This window comes from Ranitomeya imitator, chromosome 1 (assembly GCF_032444005.1).
Source record: "Ranitomeya imitator isolate aRanImi1 chromosome 1, aRanImi1.pri, whole genome shotgun sequence".
NCBI lineage: Eukaryota > Metazoa > Chordata > Amphibia > Anura > Dendrobatidae > Ranitomeya > Ranitomeya imitator.
The window spans coordinates 267267004-267285814 of NC_091282.1; positions in this window are offsets into that span (position 1 = coordinate 267267004).

Sequence of the window (18811 nt, forward strand, 5' to 3'; positions counted from 1 at the left end):
AACAAAAAGGAGAGACAGTGGAAGTTCTAAGTTGGGAGGAATACCAGGCCCAACTTGCCCGAAGGTGGGAGAAAGAGGAGGAATACCAGGCCCCATGCACAGCTCACGACCAGTGGGACCTAGCAGTCAAGGCCCGGGCCCGCAAGGACCGCATCACTCACCAGGCCCCGCGTAAGCAGGGCACAGTCGTAGCCTTCAAACTCCGAGGAGGATGGGGCTTCATCAAAGAGCCAGGACTGTATGCCGAGGTCTTTGTAAATAGAAGGGATGTGGAATCCCACCTCTGGGAAGGCCATCCCGACCGCAACTTGTATGCGGGAGACACGGTCACCTACACCAGACATTTCGGTGAGAAAGGCTGGTTTGCCCTAGACGTTCATAAGAAAAGGGCCATTGTGACCCACCACGAGAGCTCCAGCTGTGCCATTTCCCATCACCACCTCGTCCCCATGCATACGGGCCACTGCGACCACCACTACCGTTAACCCAGCATGTACTGTTACCAGGACCACCAAATGCACCGTCACCACCACTACCACTGTTGTGGCTACAGAACTAACTCCTGTGGTGGCCGTGCTTCGGCTGCCCCTGAGTGGAACACTGTGGATACGCAGACCCCCATCTGGAGTGAGGGAGCCCCTTATGTAGCACCTGGTAGCCGCCAGTATCCAGCCGGGCTACCTCCACCAGTGCTACCTCCAGAACTGCAGTAAACCTCGAAAACCTGATAAATGTATATAGTTTTTAAAACATTTCCTTTTTGCTGCTTTAAAACCCGTCTAGGGTTATTCCTTAAAGGGATCCCGCGTTAAAAGGATCCTCAGTTTTGCACAAGTTTCATCATTGTTTCAAAAGAACTGCAGAATCATGAACTGTGCATGATCACAAACTGCTTGTGTATAGTTTGCACCTTCTTAAAGGTGCTCTCTACTGGTTTTAAAAGAAGAGCTTTTCGAAGAGACTGTTCCTGATGACGTCGTGAAAGTTTTTGCTGTTTTAAAGTTAATAAGTGACTTGTGTATTGATACTTTGCACTACCTCAGAACTGGACCTGAGTCGCCCTTAAAGGGAATGTACATTTGTTACACTTTGCTAAAGTTAATATATTATAGGGTAATATAGCGAATAAGGTTAGAAATTTAAGTCAGATAGTAATAATGTTTACATAGCTGATAGTATGTAGCTAGAAAGTTAGATAAAAGTAAAATGTTTGATAAGACACTTTTGAATAAAATTAAATGGAGCTTGTCATGGAACATCAGCTAGGCGGAGCTGGTACGTAAGGAGAATAGCTGAACAAGTGTGAGAGTCTGTAGCTCCTAGTAGCACGTTTGATGTACTTTGAGAATAAAATGTTAAATGATGTAATTTAGATAAAAATGATAGGTTTTAGGAAAAGAAATGCAGTAGGCCCGTGGGGGTAGACAGACAGTCCTGCATGTGAAGAAGAGAGATAAAGAAAATGTTGATTTGCACTTTAAGGGTTAATGATAGTATACCCTTAGAGGGTACTTGCACTAGTAGATAGATAAGTAGATAGAATACCTGTATGGGTAATTGTGTTTCATAGTTAGATAATTGTTTTAGTAGCGCGCACGCAATGTACATATGTTATTGTTTGCAACGTTCAAGTGTTCTCACCTCCCATAAAGGGAAGCTTAGTATATATTAACTTGTTTCATAGCATTTCAAAAATTTTGCATGTCTTTTGCTGATATATTGTTGTTTTCTTTTTCCCAGTCCGGGAGCAGTGCCCCAGAGTCCTGGTCGTTGCAGTAATGTTATTCTTCCACCAGGGGAGTGATGTTATGTCTGAAAGCAATGAAAAGAGATCTTCTGTCCAGGTATCACAACCACAAATACATACTTCACACTCCAGGCCGCCAGGGGGAGCCATGCTTCTATCTATTAGGGCGCTCCTCACAATTAGGTAAAACTGGTAGTCTGAGAGAACGTTAGAAGGAGAAGAGGAGAGCAGACGGAAGGTCTGTGAGAAAACGAGGGTTTACGGAGCAGCGCCTGCCCCACATGCAGCAGCATCCAAAGAAAGAGACATTGGAAGGAATTTTGTTGCAGTGAGTGAGAAACTAAGTCATAGCAAAAGGAGAGGAACATCAGGGGGAGACCAGCTAGAAGCAGGCTGCCTCCTTTTGAAGCGCAGTACTGGTAGCGAGAACACCGAGGAGTAATGATCTCTATGCTTTACTTCAGAGACTGGCAGGACAGTTGATTCCACGTTCGCTGCCCGACCATATACCCAGGAGGCACGGTGGCAACTTGTGGGGGCTGGGGTGTCTCTATGGTCCCTGTAAAAAGCCTCAGGCCATCAGTCATACGGGTTTGTCCTATCCGTCAGGGGGACAGAGAGAAAGAGACTTAACACCGACGATAGTTGTGAGGACCTCACTGAGGAGCTCAGCAGGAAGAGACTACAACACTCAGGCGCTAGAGGAAGGCTATTGAATTCCACCTGGATAAGGGGACTCTGGATTTGCCTTCAGACCGGCCGGACTCTGCCTACCCTGTGGTCCTTACCCTGGACTGTGGATGCTGAAGCCCTCAGTAAAGGTAAAGAGACTGCACCCATTGTGTCCTCGTTATTCACTGCGCCTTACATCATCCACCATCTACACTCTGGGAAGCCCTGGGGACATACTTCACCTGTGGGAAGGTATACCATCCAGCTGCCATAACATCACCCCAGCGGACCCCTAAGCAGCGTCGGTCATCCTGACCGAATACCACAGGTGGCGTCACGAACATTATCCTATAAACATTTGTCCTTTTATTGGACGCCCCTCAAAGGGCCACGGACCGGGTCAGGCCACCGTGACATCCCTGATGAGAACCGAAGGGCCCGGCTCCGAGTACCCCATTGCCCTGATGTGGGGGCGCTCCACATAGAAAAAAATGATTCTGCTCACCTTCCCTCCAGTGCATGACATCCTCTTCTTAAGCTGGCACCTAACGTCAGCATGTAAGCGACGGGTGCGCATGGCGTCACTGTCATGTGCCCCCTGTGACGTACATGCTGATGTCATCTGCTTGTCGGCAGCATGTCCTGCACTGCATAGATTCAGTGGCTCTCTGCGCTGTAATACACTTCAGCTGAATGTGTGTCCGAGGACTCACATCCAGTTGAGGTTTGCGCTGGCGTTGGCGGGCCTGGTCGCAACCTCTGTGACCGTGATCATTATGCCCCTGGATGTCAGGAGATGAACAATGGCAATATAGCTGAGCAGAGTATTTTCAGAGATACATCATTAGCAGTCTGTCTAAATAACCAAGATGAGTGATTTCACAGGAACACATAAGCTTGGAAGGAGCAGACAGCATGGGATCCAGGAGAGGTAACACTGTACTGTGCCTCTATGGCTCTCTCTCATACAGAGGCATATAGAGACTTCTATGAATTGATCAAACAAAAATAACTCAGAGCTTTCTATGTGGATCTCGTATACACTGGGGTATTCTACTGCTATTAATAAATAATATTTCTGTACAGCAACTCACAGACATAAGGGGCGGAGATGTGCAACCTGGGGGGAATGTACAATCTCTGTGTATAGAGAGTAGCTCAGGTCCTGGAATAAGTAGGAGCCAGTACTACAGATATCTGGTGACTGGTTTACCCACAAGGCTTTAGGAGAAGAAATAAATGTACTTGTAATGATGCTGCAGGAGGACATGACTGCTGGCTCATCATGAGGTGTTATCTGCCTTCCTACTCATAATAGCCTTTTAATGGAGAGATTCTCCTCCAAGAAAAATGCTAGTAATGCATGCCTTATGCCCTAATAATCGTTTTACTAATTGAGACATTTACTTTACTCCCGCTGCTTTTCTAATGCACTTTCCAATAACGGCTGCTTTGCTGTTTGACTTTCAGATCTGCTCCTACTCATAACAGGAGGATGACAAACAGCTGGCACGTACTGTAGACACCAAAAGGAAAATGAAGACATTGTAACATGCTTTTCTCTTTATTAACATTTACAAACACCTGTACAAGACCTTCGGAGTTCATCTACATTAGCCTACGCATTTTATTCTACCCATCCCCCAAGAGTCCAATACTTCTGCAGCGTCCTTACCTGTTTGTAGAATATTATTATTACCATATTTATTATTATAGCGCCCTTTATTCCATGGCACTTTACATGTGAAAAACAAAAGTACAATAATGTGAAAAACAAGTACAATAATCTTGAACAAGACGAGTCACTGACTGTTACCGGAGGAAAGAGGACCTTGCCCACCAGGGCTCACAATCTACAAGGGAAGGAGATAGTAGATGGGGTAGAGCTGGTCATTCAGCGTTATGGAGAAGCGAGGGTTACTGCAGGTTGTAGGCTTGTCGGAGGTAGGTTTTCAGGCTCCTTCTGAAGGTTCCCATGGTAAGCGAGAGTATGATATGTTGGGGTGCACAGTTCCAGAGTAGGGGAGATGCATAGGAGAAATCTATCATGCGATTGTAGGAAGAGGAGATAAGAGGGGAGTAGAGAAGGAGATCTTGTCAGGATCGGAGGTTGCATGTAGGTAAGTACCGGGAGAAGAGGTCACAGATGTATGGAGGGGGTAGGTTGTGGATGGCTTTGTATGCCATGGTTAGCATTATTGAGGAACGAGGGTTACTGCAGGTTGTAGGCTTGTCAGAAGAGGTAGGTCTTCAGGTTCCTTCTGAAGGTTCCCATGGTAGGCGAGAGTATGATATGTTAGAGAAAATACGATAAATCCAGCAGGAAATTCAAGTAAAAATTCTTGTTTATTTCTTCATATTAAAATATAGATAATGGTAGACCACGCAAAAAGTATTACACAGCAACACGCATAAAAAGTTCATGGAGTGGCAGCGTTATTCCGACGTGTTTCGACTTGATGTCTTAATCATGGCAGCCATGATAGTGGAGTTTAGGATAGATTGGAGGGGTGTGTGTTAGAGGGGAGGCCATAGAGCAGGAGGTTGCAGTAGTCGAGGCGGGAGATGATGAGGGCATTCACTAGTGCTTTTCCAGATTCTTGGTTGAGCCATATGATACTCATCAACAAGCATGTAGGTAAAATTCACGGGGCAATAAGAAAGACCAGCAGAGGTGCATTTAGCAGGTGAGTCGGGCTCAGCCTATGCATAGTGTAAGCAGATAGCTGCCCATCAGTGGTCCTGGTGGGGTTATATAGAGCTCATCACTGATTAGCAGATAAGAGTGAGAATATCAAGGCTACAGTCAGGGGAGACCAGCACCCGAATCAGAAGCACTTATCTGGTGAGATATTCCCTTTAAACGCCTGTAAATTTAAAAGGGTTGTCCGGTACTTTTTTTATTACAAAAATAGCTTGTGGTGGGTTTTTTTCATTAAAAAAAATCATAAATTCACCCAGCACACCTCAACAGTCCTTAGATCCGCTGGCCGAGTCCAATGACTCCCTTAATGGAAGAAAAAGAACGATACTCGCAAAGGAAGCCATTTAACGGCTGCAGCCAATCACCTGTCTGAGCTACAATTAAGAGTAAGGAGATTGATAGGGGACACAAGCAGTACTATTGCAGAATGCCAAGAATTTGGTAGCTGAGTATATTCACGGGTTCTACACCCAACACTTGGATGTGCAGGATGTGGTTGCACATTATTTGATGCAAACTGTATTTAACCCTTCACAACCTTGGGATTTTCTGTTTTTGTTTTCCGCTCTCCTTCCCAGAGCCATAACTTTATTATTGTTCCGTCAATATTGCTGTGTGAGGGCCTTTTTTTTGCAGGACAAGTTGTACTTTTGAACAACGCCCTTGATTTTACCTTATAATGTACTGGAAAGTGGGAAAAAAATTCAAGTGCGGTGAAATTACAGAAAAAGAGTGCAATTTCCCTTTTTTTTGTACCATGTTCACTAAATGCTGAAACTGACCAGCCATTATGACATGTATGGGTTCTTTTTAATTTAAGAGGTGAAAAAAAATTCCAAAGTTTGTAAAAAAAAAAAAATGGCGCCATTTTCCGAGACCCGTAGCGTCTACATTTTTTGTGATCTGGGCCTGGGTGAGGGCTTATTTCTTGCTTGCCGAACTGACATTTTTATTGATACCATTTTGAGGTAGATACGATCTTTTCATTGCCTGTTAATTGTATTTTCTTGCAATGTTGCGGCGACTAAAAAAACGTAATTCTGCAGTTTGGATTTTTTTCTAGCAATTCTGTTTACTGATTGGTTGAAGTTTTTTTCTACTTTAATAGATCTTTCCATTTCTAAACACAGCAATACCAAATATATGTATTTTTTATTTTGCTTATTTTATTTTGAATGGGACAAAGGTGGGGTGATTTGAACTTTTCTCTATATTTTTTTTTACTATACGACATAGGTCATGAAGGGGTTAAAAAGTATTGTTTGCAGTAGTGACAAGTAGTGCACTACACCTTATAACAACCTAACAACATCTGCTGTACATGGAGCGAAGTAACAGGGTGATCCAGCAGATAATGGCTGTGACACACATGACTGTTAACCTGTTAAATGCCACTGTCAATCTTTGACAGCGGCATTCACAATCCAGTGGCATGGGGACGCACCATTTATGTGAACATCTGTTGCTCCGCAACTTTACTGCGGGTCACTGATGGATTGTGCTGACAGGTGGGGGTCTGTTGAAGGCCTCCACACCTGTCATCGGAGAGCGATATTAATACCCAGTCTATGGCTGGGCTTCAAATGGGACCGTGATTTTTACTATATACAGCAATACTGCGGTATTCCTGTACATAGCACAAGCAATCAGACAAATGTAGGTTCAAGTCCCATAAAAGGAATAACAAATGCCGTAAGAAGTAAAAAAAAAATGTTTTAAAAAATCTAAAAGAACATAAGTTCAAACCATCCCAAAGTGTTATTAATAAAAACGTAGTCTTTAGGCTTCTTTCACAAGTGCTTGTCTCCGGGACGTGTGATGACATTTTTCACATGTAGACCCATTCAAGTGAATAGATCTGTCGCATGCCTGTGGGCAAAATATTATACCAAGGGTAAGAGGAGAAATTGGACCCCAAAAGTTGTTGTGCAAATTGTCCTGAGTATGCTGATACTCCATATGTGTAAATCACTGTTTGGGCGCATGGCAGAGCTCGGAAGGCAAGGAGCGTAGTTTGACTTTTTCAACGCAAAATTGGCTGGAATTGAGATCGAACGCCATGTCGCGTTTAGAGAGCCCCTGATGTGCCTAAATAGTGGAAACCCCCCAATTGTAACTCCAACCCTAACCCCAACACACCCCTATCCCTAATCCCATCCCTAACTATAGCCTTAACCACACCCCTGACCCTATTCATAACTGTAACCAGACCCCTAACCCCAGGGCTGCCATCAGGGCATTACTGCCCTGACTGGAGTATGGGGCCCGGGGGACAGAGGGGGCCCGCATTGGGCCCCATCTCATCTGCTCACCGGGCCCCTACCGGCAAGCTAAACCTGGCCCTTAAGGTACCTTCACACATAACGATATCGTTAACGATATCGTTGCTTTTTGTGACGTAGCAACGATATCGTTAAGGATATCGTTATGTGTGACAGCGACCAACGATCAGGCCCCTGCTGGGAGATCGTTGGTCGCTGAACAAAGTCCAGAACTTTATTTCGTCGCTGGATCTCCCGTGGACATCGCTGGATCGGCGTGTGTGACACCGATCCAGCGATGTCTTCACTGGTAACCAGGGTAAACATCGGGTAACTAAGCGCAGGGCCGCGCTTAGTAACCCGATGTTTACCCTGGTTACCAGCGTAAAAGTAAAAAAAAACAAACAGTACATACTTACCTACCGCTGTCTGTCCCCGGCGCTGTGCTCTGCACTCCTCCTGTACTGGCTGTGAGCGTCGGTCAGCCGGAAAGCAGAGCGGTGACGTCACCGCTCTGCTTTCCGGCCGCTGTGCTCACAGCCAGTACAGAAGGAGTGCAGAGAAGCTGAGCGCCGGGGACAGACAGCAGTAGGTAAGTATGTACTGTTTGTTTTTTTTTACTTTTACGCTGGTAACCAGGGTAAACATCGGGTTACTAAGCGCGGCCCTGCGCTTAGTAACCCGATGTTTACCCTGGTTACCCGGGGACTTCGGGATCGTTGGTCGCTGGAGAGCTGTCTGTGTGACAGCTCTCCAGCGACCAAACAGCAACGCTGCAGCGATCCGGATCGTTGTCGGTATCGCTGCAGCGTCGCTGTGTGTGAAGGGGCCTTTAGCGGCACTGCTGCAACACTATTGACGTGCGGGTGGGGGCCCGCATGTCAATAGTTAATAGCCGCCAGCCAATCGGAGGCTGGCAGCTGATATCAGCCTCAGCGCACATGTTGCCGGCGTCTGACGTCAGTGTCAGTTGCCGGCAAGTGCGCGTTTCAGCTGAGTGGAGAGATGGAGCTTCGCCTTCGCCGCAGGAGCGCGGTCAGGTAAGAAGAACTTTTTTATTATTATTATTGAGAGCGGCGGTCCGGGGGGCCCGGGGAAGAATGCTGGACACACTGGGGGTAGAATGCTGGAGCACTGGGGGCAGAATGCTGGAGCACTGGGGGTAGAATGCTGGACACAGTTGGGGGCAGAATGCTGGACACCAGTAGCGTAGCTACCAGGGGGGCAGAGGGTGCGGTCACCCCGGGCCCACTGCTCATAGGGGCCCACTCGGAGCTATGCTACACTTAATTATATCAGCGTGCACAGCCCGCCGATATAGTTAAGCTCCGTGGCAGAGAAGAGGGAGACATGATCTCCCTGCACTACCGCGGGTAGTGGCTGAAGAGAGAGGAACATATTCCCCAAAGCCCACCCCACCCCCCATGCTGAGTACCAACACTGTACCTGACAGCTGCCTGCCAGTATACTGAAGACACGCCCACATTGCACGCTGAGTGGGCATGCCATGTCTGCTAGGTGCGGAGCAGACAGGAAGGAGCATCTTTTTCCAGTGAGAGAAGAGCAGGACACAGCGGTGTAAGTACAGCTCACACTTCTACTCTGCTGCTCTCCTGATAAGACCCAGCAGGATTCCTGTCTGTGCTGTATCTGCAGTTTCTAAGGCACTGAAGATTTATGGCGGCTGGTCAGTAATGTGTACTCATACGTGACCCTGGCTGGAGGACCCCACAGATTATTATTATTATTTATTGTTATAGCGCCATTTATTCCATGGCGCTTTACATGTGAGGAGGGGTATACATAATAAAAACAAGTACAATAATCTTAAACAATACAAGTCATAACTGGTACATGAGGAATGAGGACCCTGCCCGCGAAGGCTCACAATCTACAAGGGATGGGTGAGAATACAGTAGGTGAGGGTAGAGATGGTCGTGCACAGATGAGGATATACGGTATGTCTCTTTCCTATATATACCATATATGGGAAAGAGTCAAATATCCTCATGTGTGGGGTCCTGCAGCCAGGGTCACGTCTTTCAATGCACATTACTGACCAGTCTTGTCAGTATATATATATATATATATATATATATATATATATATATATATACATACATACATACATAAAGACACTGGTCTGATAAGACCCCAACCCATATATATGTTCTATCCTGTAGCCTGGGCTAGGATCCTATCAGACCAGTGTCTGCATGATTTCATATCAGTAAATCTAAGGTGGTAAACACGAAAAATAAAAAACACGAAATATGAAAAATAAAAGGTAAAACCTTTTATTAAAAAAGTTGAGGATGAATATATATTTACTATATGGAGGCCTGATGCTATCGCATTGGGAGGGCGGTAATGTCACGATAGGGGCAGGCTTTGTAGCGTTGAGAATCTCTCCCCCATGTGCTCACCCACCTATCCACTCTCTCTTTCCCCCGTCTGTGCTCTCTTCTTTGACCTGTCTACCCCATGTGTTATGCGCTTCTCTTGTACAAAGATGGCGGCGGTCAGTGAGTCATTCGGATGATCCCGGCAGTGGCATGTTTGCAACGGTGTTCCGCTGGTGGTACCGCGCAAGAGGATGAGTATAAAGTGTGTGTGTGTGTACTGCCTACGGCGTATACAGTGTGTGTGGGTGTGTGGTGCGTACAGCGTATACAGTGTATGTGTGGTGGACGGTGTTCCACTGGTAGTACCGCGCAAGAGGCAGGTACCATAAGCAGTTTCCAAATTGAGACACTGAGTGTCCCAATATGGAGGTCGGTGAACTTCCGCCTCTTAGAATTCTGGGATCTGGACACATCTGGACGGAACAGGATGTGAAGACATTACAAGGTAAGTATATATTAAGATGAAAAATAGCCAGACAGAAGAAAATAGAAACAGCAAGTAGGTGCATATAGAAAATCACATATGGGTGCGGGTCCATTTACATATACTCAGTCTAGACCACAAGATCCCCAAGGGGGAGAAGAGGAAAAAGGAACAGAAGAGCCAGGGGGTGTACTTTTTTCTTTAGAATGGTAATATTCTACCTCCCCCTCTTTTTCTGATTCCCTCATTTCTGTTTCCCTCTTTGGGGTCTTGTCCAGACAAGAGTATTCCTTTAGGGTTACCTGGATACATTCAGGGAGCTATACCCATATGATGGCCTCTATACACACCCACTGGCTGTTTCTTCTATTTATGTCTTTGTCATATATTTCAGGGCTGTGCTAGTATCAGCCCCCAGAGAGGGACAGAGAGTGACCAGAATCCAAGGAGTGGGAGCAACAGCAGGTTCCATTATACAGCGTGGAAGCTAATGCGGGGGTCATTATACAGCGTGGACACTAATGCAGGGGTCATTATACAGCGTGGAAGCTAATGCAGGGGTCATTATAAAGTGTGGTAGATAATGTGGGGGCCGTTACACAGCATGGGACCTAAGGCAGGAGTGTTGGGGTATCAGCAGGATGAGGAGTTTGTGCAGGTTGGGAATCAATGGTGATGGGGCTGGAATATGAGAAGTGAAATGTGTCTTTGTTGTAATTTCTGCAGCTGAGTCCTGGGTGGAGAAGTCGCCATGTCGGTCTGGACCAGATGGAAAAGGCGGGAAAAGTGAACGATTCCATCAGAAAGAATGTCAGTGGTAAGTCACCATCTGTAACTGTGCTGTAATCACTTGTATGCTTTGTAGGACTGGTATCTACCCCTATATGGTCACAATATGGTGGTAATATCAGTATTGGTCTTGTGGAGATTTTTTTTTTTTTAGTTGCAGCAGGATCATCTGCTGACGTTCTCGTACGTCCACTATTAGGGTGCATCACCATAGTTGTAATCAGAGGTTAGGGGCCCACTCAGATGTCTCGCTACCCCTGGGCTGAACCCCTAGCTATGCCTCTGCTGGACACACTGGGGTAGAATGCTGGAGCACTGGGGGCAGAATGCTGGACACACTGGGGCAGAATGCTGGAGCACTGGGGGCTGAATACTGGACACACTGGGGCAGAATGCTGGACACACTGGGGCAGAATGCTGGACACACTGGGGCAGAATGCTGGAGCCCTGGGGGCAGAATGCTGGACACACTGGGGGAGAATGCTGGAGCACTGGGGGCAGAATGCTGGACACTTGGGCAGAATGCTGGAGCACTGGGGGCAGAATGCTGGCTCACTGGGGGCAGAATGCTGGAGCACTGGGGGCAGAATGCTGGACACACTGAGGGCAGAATGCTGGAGCACTGGGGACAGAATGCTGGACACTGGGGCAGAATGCTGGAGCACTGGGGGCAGATTGCTGGACACACTGAGGCAGAATGCTAGAGCACTGGGGCAGAATGCTGGACACACTGAGGCAGAATGCTGGAGCACTGGGGGCAGAATGCTGGACACACTGGGGGAAGAATGCTGGACACACTGGGGGCAGAATGCTGGACACACTGGGGGCAGAATGCTGGACACACTGAGGCAGAAAGCTGGAGCACTGGGGGCAGGACTGGAGACAGGTGGGGCAAGAATGGAGATACGGGGCATGATTGGAGACACGGGGCAGAATGAAAGACATGGGGGCAGGATTGGATCATGGGGCAGGATGGATACGATGGAGACAGATGGGTCAGGATGGGAAGATAATATGGGGTAGAATGGATACTCATAAGGGCAGGATGCGAGAACATATGGCTGAAGCCAGGAATGAGACACACAGGGGCCAGGATTGGGAATATTATTACCATAGGGGCTAATTAAGGGATATCATTACTGCAGTGATGTATTTATTTAAATTTTTGAGGATACTGTTTTAAATGAGGGGGTGGTCCTTTTACTGTGTAGAGTGATGCTATGTTGCCTTTTTTTCTTCTTGTGTAATGTAGAAGTTGGGAAAAATTAAGTAATGTGTTCTGCAAGCGGAGCTCGAGATAGCTGTGTTATTTCCTGCAGAGACGAACCTGGCTGTAAGAAGTGACGGTGGTCTGTGCTGAATGAAAAATGAAAAACAAAGATTAAGGACTTCACCTAGAGACGTCACTGGTGAGTCAGTGCGTTACCTATACATTGTATATTATATGCAGAGCTCCTGTGTATAATGTCACCAGTGATCACTGTATTTCCTGTACACAGACACTGCATACTAAGTACAGATCGCCTGTGTATAATGGCACTTATGGTGATGGCATTGTGTTTTTTTTTATTACTGATCAGTATTGTAGTTTTCAGTCACTATGTGGTGGTAATATGTGGTCTGGACATGATGTTGCGGTATTTGTCCCTTGTGTGTGCTATTTGGTCACTTTGTGGTGGTAATATGTGGTCTGGTCATGGTGCAGTGGTATTTGTTCCCTGTATTTGATATTATTCAATCACCGTGGTGATAATATGGTGTCTGATCATGGTGTTGTGGTATTTGTTCTTTGTATATGATATTATTCGGTCACTGGTGGTAATAGGTGGTCTGGACATGGTGCGGTGGTATTTGTTTGTTGTATATGATATTATTGGCCATTTTAAAAATTGAAAAATAAATACAAATATCCCTGAATTCTATTGCATATTTTAACAAATATTTAGTAGGTTACAGTAGAGTAGGGCCCGGCCAAAAGTGTCTACCGTGTTATGGTGGTGGCTTACAAAATCTTTTGGCCAAATCAAAAGCTGCCGGCTATATGTGTGATCTGATGATGAAAACTGTTAATGTGTGATAGGTGAGAAGTGGAGTTTTTCCAAGAGAGAGCGATGGGACTGTGGACAGTTCGAGGGGTGGAGGCGGGGCTGGGGTGGAGCCTGGGCAGAGTCAAGGGGGCCCTGAAAATTTTGCCAGTATGGGGCCCCAAAATTTCTAGTGGCAGCCCTGTATACAGCCTACAGTGCAGAGCAGCGTGTATACAGCCTACAGTGCAGAGCTGTGTGTATACAGCGTACAGTGCAGAGCTCTTTGTATACAGCCTACAGTGCAGAACTGTGTGTATACAGCGTACAGTGCAGAGCAGTGTGTATACAGCCTACAGTGCAGAGCAGTGTGTGTATACAGCCTACAGTGCAGAGCAGTGTGTGTACAGCGTACAGTGCAGAGCTGCGTGTATACAGCGTACAGTGCAGAGCTGTGTGTATACAGCGTACAATGTAGAGCTGTGTGTATGCAGCGTACAGTGCAGGGCAGTGTGTGCAGCGTCCCAGAGATCTGGTCGTTGAAGTATGACACTCTGCTACTAAGGGGAGTGATGGTACGTCTGATGGCACTGAAGGAATTCTACTGACACAGGGAGAAGACACAGGGGGGTCCCTGTCGGGCGTGGGAACCTGGCAGGTGCCTAGCGAACAGAGCAGAACGTTATGGAACCGCACCTGCACACCCCGCGGCGGTATCCTATGAAAGTGACACGAAGGGAAGGATATTGTGGAACAGTGAGAAACGAGATCAAGCACAAAGGAGAACAAGTAGGAGTCATGCCGTGAGACCGAGGCAACATCCTACTGAGGCGCGTAGCCGGTGGCCGGAACACCGCGGGAGTAACTGATTCTAGGCCTTACTTCGAACTCCGCAGGACAGTTAATTATAGGTTGGCTGTCTACCTTAAATTTCCTACGAAGACACGCGTGGAGGGGGATACGCATGGAGAGGGGCGTCTCTAGTGTCCCGAAAGAGCCTTCCCGTCATATGGGTGCGCCCCAGCCATAACATACCTGGGGGACGAGAAACTAATAACATCTGGAACAAGAGAGAGAGAATTAGAACGAACGAACGAGAACAGTTGTGAGGACTATTCCGAATGCTCAGCAGGGTAGCACTACAACACACAGGCGCTAGTGGTAGGCACTGATTTCCACCTGCAAAGTGAACTCTGGATGTGCCCATCGGACCGGCCGGTCTCAGAAAGCCCTGTTAATCGTGCTCTGGATTGAGGATCCTGAAGTCTTCAGTAAAGAGGTAAAGAGACTGCAACCCTGTGTCCTCGTTATTGACTGCACCTCACACCATCACCATCCACCTTACTGGGAAGCCCTGGGGACATACTTCAACTGTGGGAAGGTATACCATCCAGCTGCCATTCCATCACCCCAGTGGACCCCATAGCAGCGTTGGTCACCCTGACCGAACACCACAGGTGGCGTCACGAATCCCTGACAGACTGTACCACCTTTATTGGACACCCCTTAGCAGGGTCGCGGACCGGGTCTAGCCACCGTGACAGCCTCAGAACCGAACCAGAAAGGCCCGGTACCGAGAACTCGTGGCCCTGTGTCTGGGGGCGCTCCATGTGCATGCAGCATACAGTGCAGAGCAGTGTGCATGCAGCGTACAGTGCAGAGCAGTGTGCATACAGCCTACAGTGCAGAGCTGTGTGTATACAGCGTACAATGTAGGCTGTGTGTATACAGCGTACAGTGCAGGGCAGTGTGCATGCAGCGTACAGTGCAGAGCAGTGTGCATGCAGCATACAGTGCAGAGCAGTGTGCATACAGCCTACAGTGCAGAGCAATGTGCATATGCAGCGCCCCAGAGATCTGGTCGTTGCAGTAACATCGCTCTGCCACTAAGGGGAGTGATGGTACGTCTGATGGCACTAAAGGAGTTCTACTGATCAGGTATCACCAAGCTCACACTACACTTCACACTCTGGCCACTAGGGGGAGTAAAAGGCTTTATTTATTGGGCCACTCCTCACATTGGTAAAACTAGGGGTTGGACAGGAAGTTAGGCAGAACGAAGCCTGGGAGAGCTTCAGGGAGGACCTGTCAGAACTGGGAAATCTGGCAGGTACCTAGCGAAAGAACAGATTGTTACGGAACCGCGCCTGCACTACCTTGCGGCGGTATCCTAAGAAAGAGACACGAAGCGAAGGATATTGTGGAACAGTGAGAAACGAGATCAGCACAAAGGAGATCCAGTAGGAGTCGTGCCCCGAGAACGGCAACATCCTACTGAGGCGCATAGCCGGTGGCCGGAGCACCGAGGAAGTAACAGTCTCCACACATTACTTCAAACAGGGGCAGGACAGTTAATTACAGGTTGGCTGTCTACCATACAACACGTAAGAAGGACATAGGAGGCAATCGTGGGAGAGGGGCGACACTAGGGTTCCAGAATAACTCCAGGCCTACCTGTCATAAAGGTGCGTCCTAGCCATAACATACCTGGGGGACGGAGAAGAGAAAGATCTAGAAAGAACGAGAACAGAAGTTGTGAGGACTATCCTGAATGCTCAGCAGGGAAGCACTACAACACACAGGCGCTAGTGGGTAGACACTGATTTCCACCTGCAAAGGGAACTCTGGATGTGCCTTCGGACCGGCCGGTCTCAGACAGCCCTGTTGACAGTGCCCTGGACTGAGGATCCTGAAACCTTTAGTAAAAGGTAAAGAAACTGAACCCTGTGTCCTCGTTATTCCTCGCACTACGCACCATCACCCTTTATTGGACGCCCCATAGCAGGGTCACGGACTGGGTCCAGCCACCGTGACATCCCCAGAACTGAGCCAGCAGAGGACCGGTACCGAGTAACCCGTGGCCCTGTGTCTGGGGGCGCTCCAACTTGGCGTCTTGAACAGAATCTACTTAAGCCTGAGGAATCAGGTCATGTGTGCCTTGGAACTGTGATTGAACTGTGACTTATTGCAAAGACTGTGTATTGCTATTTGCTGCCAAAAATCCGCCATTGCCGCGCCGTGTGGAGCGCGAAGGGAGGAGCCATAGCTTTGTGAGCTGGCTGGAAAAGCGCGCGGAGTGGAAGACGCGGTGAGGCGCCGACCCCGGAAGGAGAACCCCGACCCCGACAGATTAGCAAGGGAGGAGGAACGGCCATATCGGATTCCACCAGGAGGTGGCGACGGACGCACCTGTCTCCGCCGAGGCCGATGCCCAGATCCTGGAAGACGACTCCCCTGCAGGACTGCACCTCCAGATACAGGAGCTGACCAGGAGCGTTGCCGCCCTAGCCCGGACCGACCAGTCCCTACAGGAGGCCCCCAAGGAGAAGATCCAGCTGGCTTCCAGACCGGAGGATGTCCCCTGGCAACGACCAAGGAGGGTTCCATCGACCAGAGGCAGAGACGACGATCGTTTTCATCAGGATGGACGACCTATCTGCTGCTGCTGCCACCAGGTGGGCCATTTTGCAAGGTACTGTCAGTTAAACGAGCAACCCCTGGGGCCAAGGGCCAACCCCCAGGAGTAGAACGCCCAGGCCCGCAAAATTGGAGAGCCAAATACGTCGGGGGGCGTCCTGTTCTACCCATTGTGATCGACGGTATCCCCATGAACGCTTTGCTGGACACCGGTTCCCAGGTGACAACTATGCGACGGTATCCCCATGAACGCTTTGCTGGACACCGGTTCCCAGGTGACAACTATGCCCTACATTCTTTATAGGCGTTATTGGGAGGACACTGACATCACCCGTGCCCCTGATGATGATTTCACCATAATAGCTAGCAATGGTCAGCCACTGCCGCAAGTGGGATATAAAGAGGTCACTATTAACCCCTTCACCCCCGGAGCTTTTTCCGCTTTTTCATTTTCGTTTTTTGCTCCCCTCCTTCCCAGAGCCATAACTTTTTTGTTTTTCCGTCAATATGGCCATGTGAGGGCTTATTTTTTGCGGGACGAGATGTACTTTTGAAAGATACCATTGATTTTACCATGCCATGTAACAGAAAACGGGAAAAAAATTCCAAGTGTGATGAAATTGCAAAAAAAGTGCAATCTCACACTTGTTTTTTGTTTGGCTTTTTTGCTAGGTTCACTAAATGCTAAAACTAACCTGCAATTATGATTCTCAAGGTCATTACGAGTTCATAGACACCAAACATGTCTAGGTTATTTTTTATCTAAGTGGTGAAAAAAAATTCCAAATTTTGCTAAAAAAAAAAAAAAAAAAATGCGCGATTTTCCGATACCCGTAGCGTCTCCAAATTTCGTGATCTGGGGTCAGGTGAGGGCTTATTTTTTGCGTGCCGAGCTGGCGTTTTTAATGATACCATTTTGGTGTAGATACGTTCTTTTGATCGCCCGTTATTGCATTTTAATGCAATGTCGCGGCGACCAAAAAAACGTTATTTTGGCGTTTTGATTTTTTTCCCGCTACGTCATTTAGCGGTCAGGTTAATTCTTTGTTTTTATTGATAGATCGGGCGATTCTGAACGCGGCGATACCAAATATGTGTATGTTTGATTTTTTTTAAATTGTTTTATTTTGATTGGGGCGAAAGGGGGGTGATTTGAACTTTTATATATTTTTTATTTTTTTCATATTTTTAATCACTTTTTTTTTTTAATTTTAGAATGCTTCAATAGCCTCCATGGGAGGCTAGAAGCATGCATAACTCGATCGGCTCTGCTACATAGAGGTGAATATATCCTATAGATAAGCATTGCACAAAACGAGGGGATCATAATCAAAAGATTAAACTTTATTAAATACAAAGAAAAATATTAAAATACATAAATATAATAGAGGGAAAACAATGGAGGTGACAACTACACCAGGGGCCGCAGATAGGAGGCTAACACATTGCTCAAAATAACAAATACAGAGCCCTCTAGCAATTACTGGTGTGCTAGTGATCCAAAACATAGGAAATAACACTACGCTGGTAAAAAGCATCCAGCACCCACATCCAAGCTAGCTTATAGGACAATAAATACAAGTAGTGCGGCATAGATACCTCAGGTCTGCGGCGCCACCACCCCTACGCGCGTTTCGGCGTGCGTGCCTTCTTCCGGGGGAGTGGCGTCGTCAGGATTTGTAGCAGCATATATGCAACTGGCCACCCAATAGGAAACAGAACATCAAAAGACACTGAATGCCGGCCGTATATCGGCGCATGCCCAGTCGGAACAGGAAGCGCACACCTCGCAGAGTGCGTCATCGCAAGGAGGCGGAGCAAGAACCACCCACAAAAACGTGGGATGATACTGCCCGCACGCTGGAACGTTGCGATGGAGACGCCGTCAGCAAAGGCGCACAAGCTGACACAACGGGCATGCGCACTGGCCATAAAGAGGATCCAGGTACACCGTATAGAAACACAAGGAAGCTGCTATAAAGTGCATAATTAACGATGATTGTAATACATTATCATACAATGCAGACAATAAATATATGAATAAAAAAGTGACAAAAGTGAAAAAATGTAATTGTGAATAATATATGTGTCACAAAACATGAAAAGTAAATACAGAAATTAAATGATAGCAGCAGCTAGTAGATGCAATTATATCAATGTGCCGACAGTACATAGTGATACAAAAAGCATTATTAATCAAATAGTAACAAGACATTTGAGCATAATAAATATACAGAAGTGAAAAAATGACACACACAGATGAAAGCTGATGTATTAAAAGAGCGCACTCGCTCATAAAGTGCCATAATGTGCAAGAATTCATAGTTCCAAAAAGTCCACAGTTGCTACTAGGGTCCTCTTCATGGAA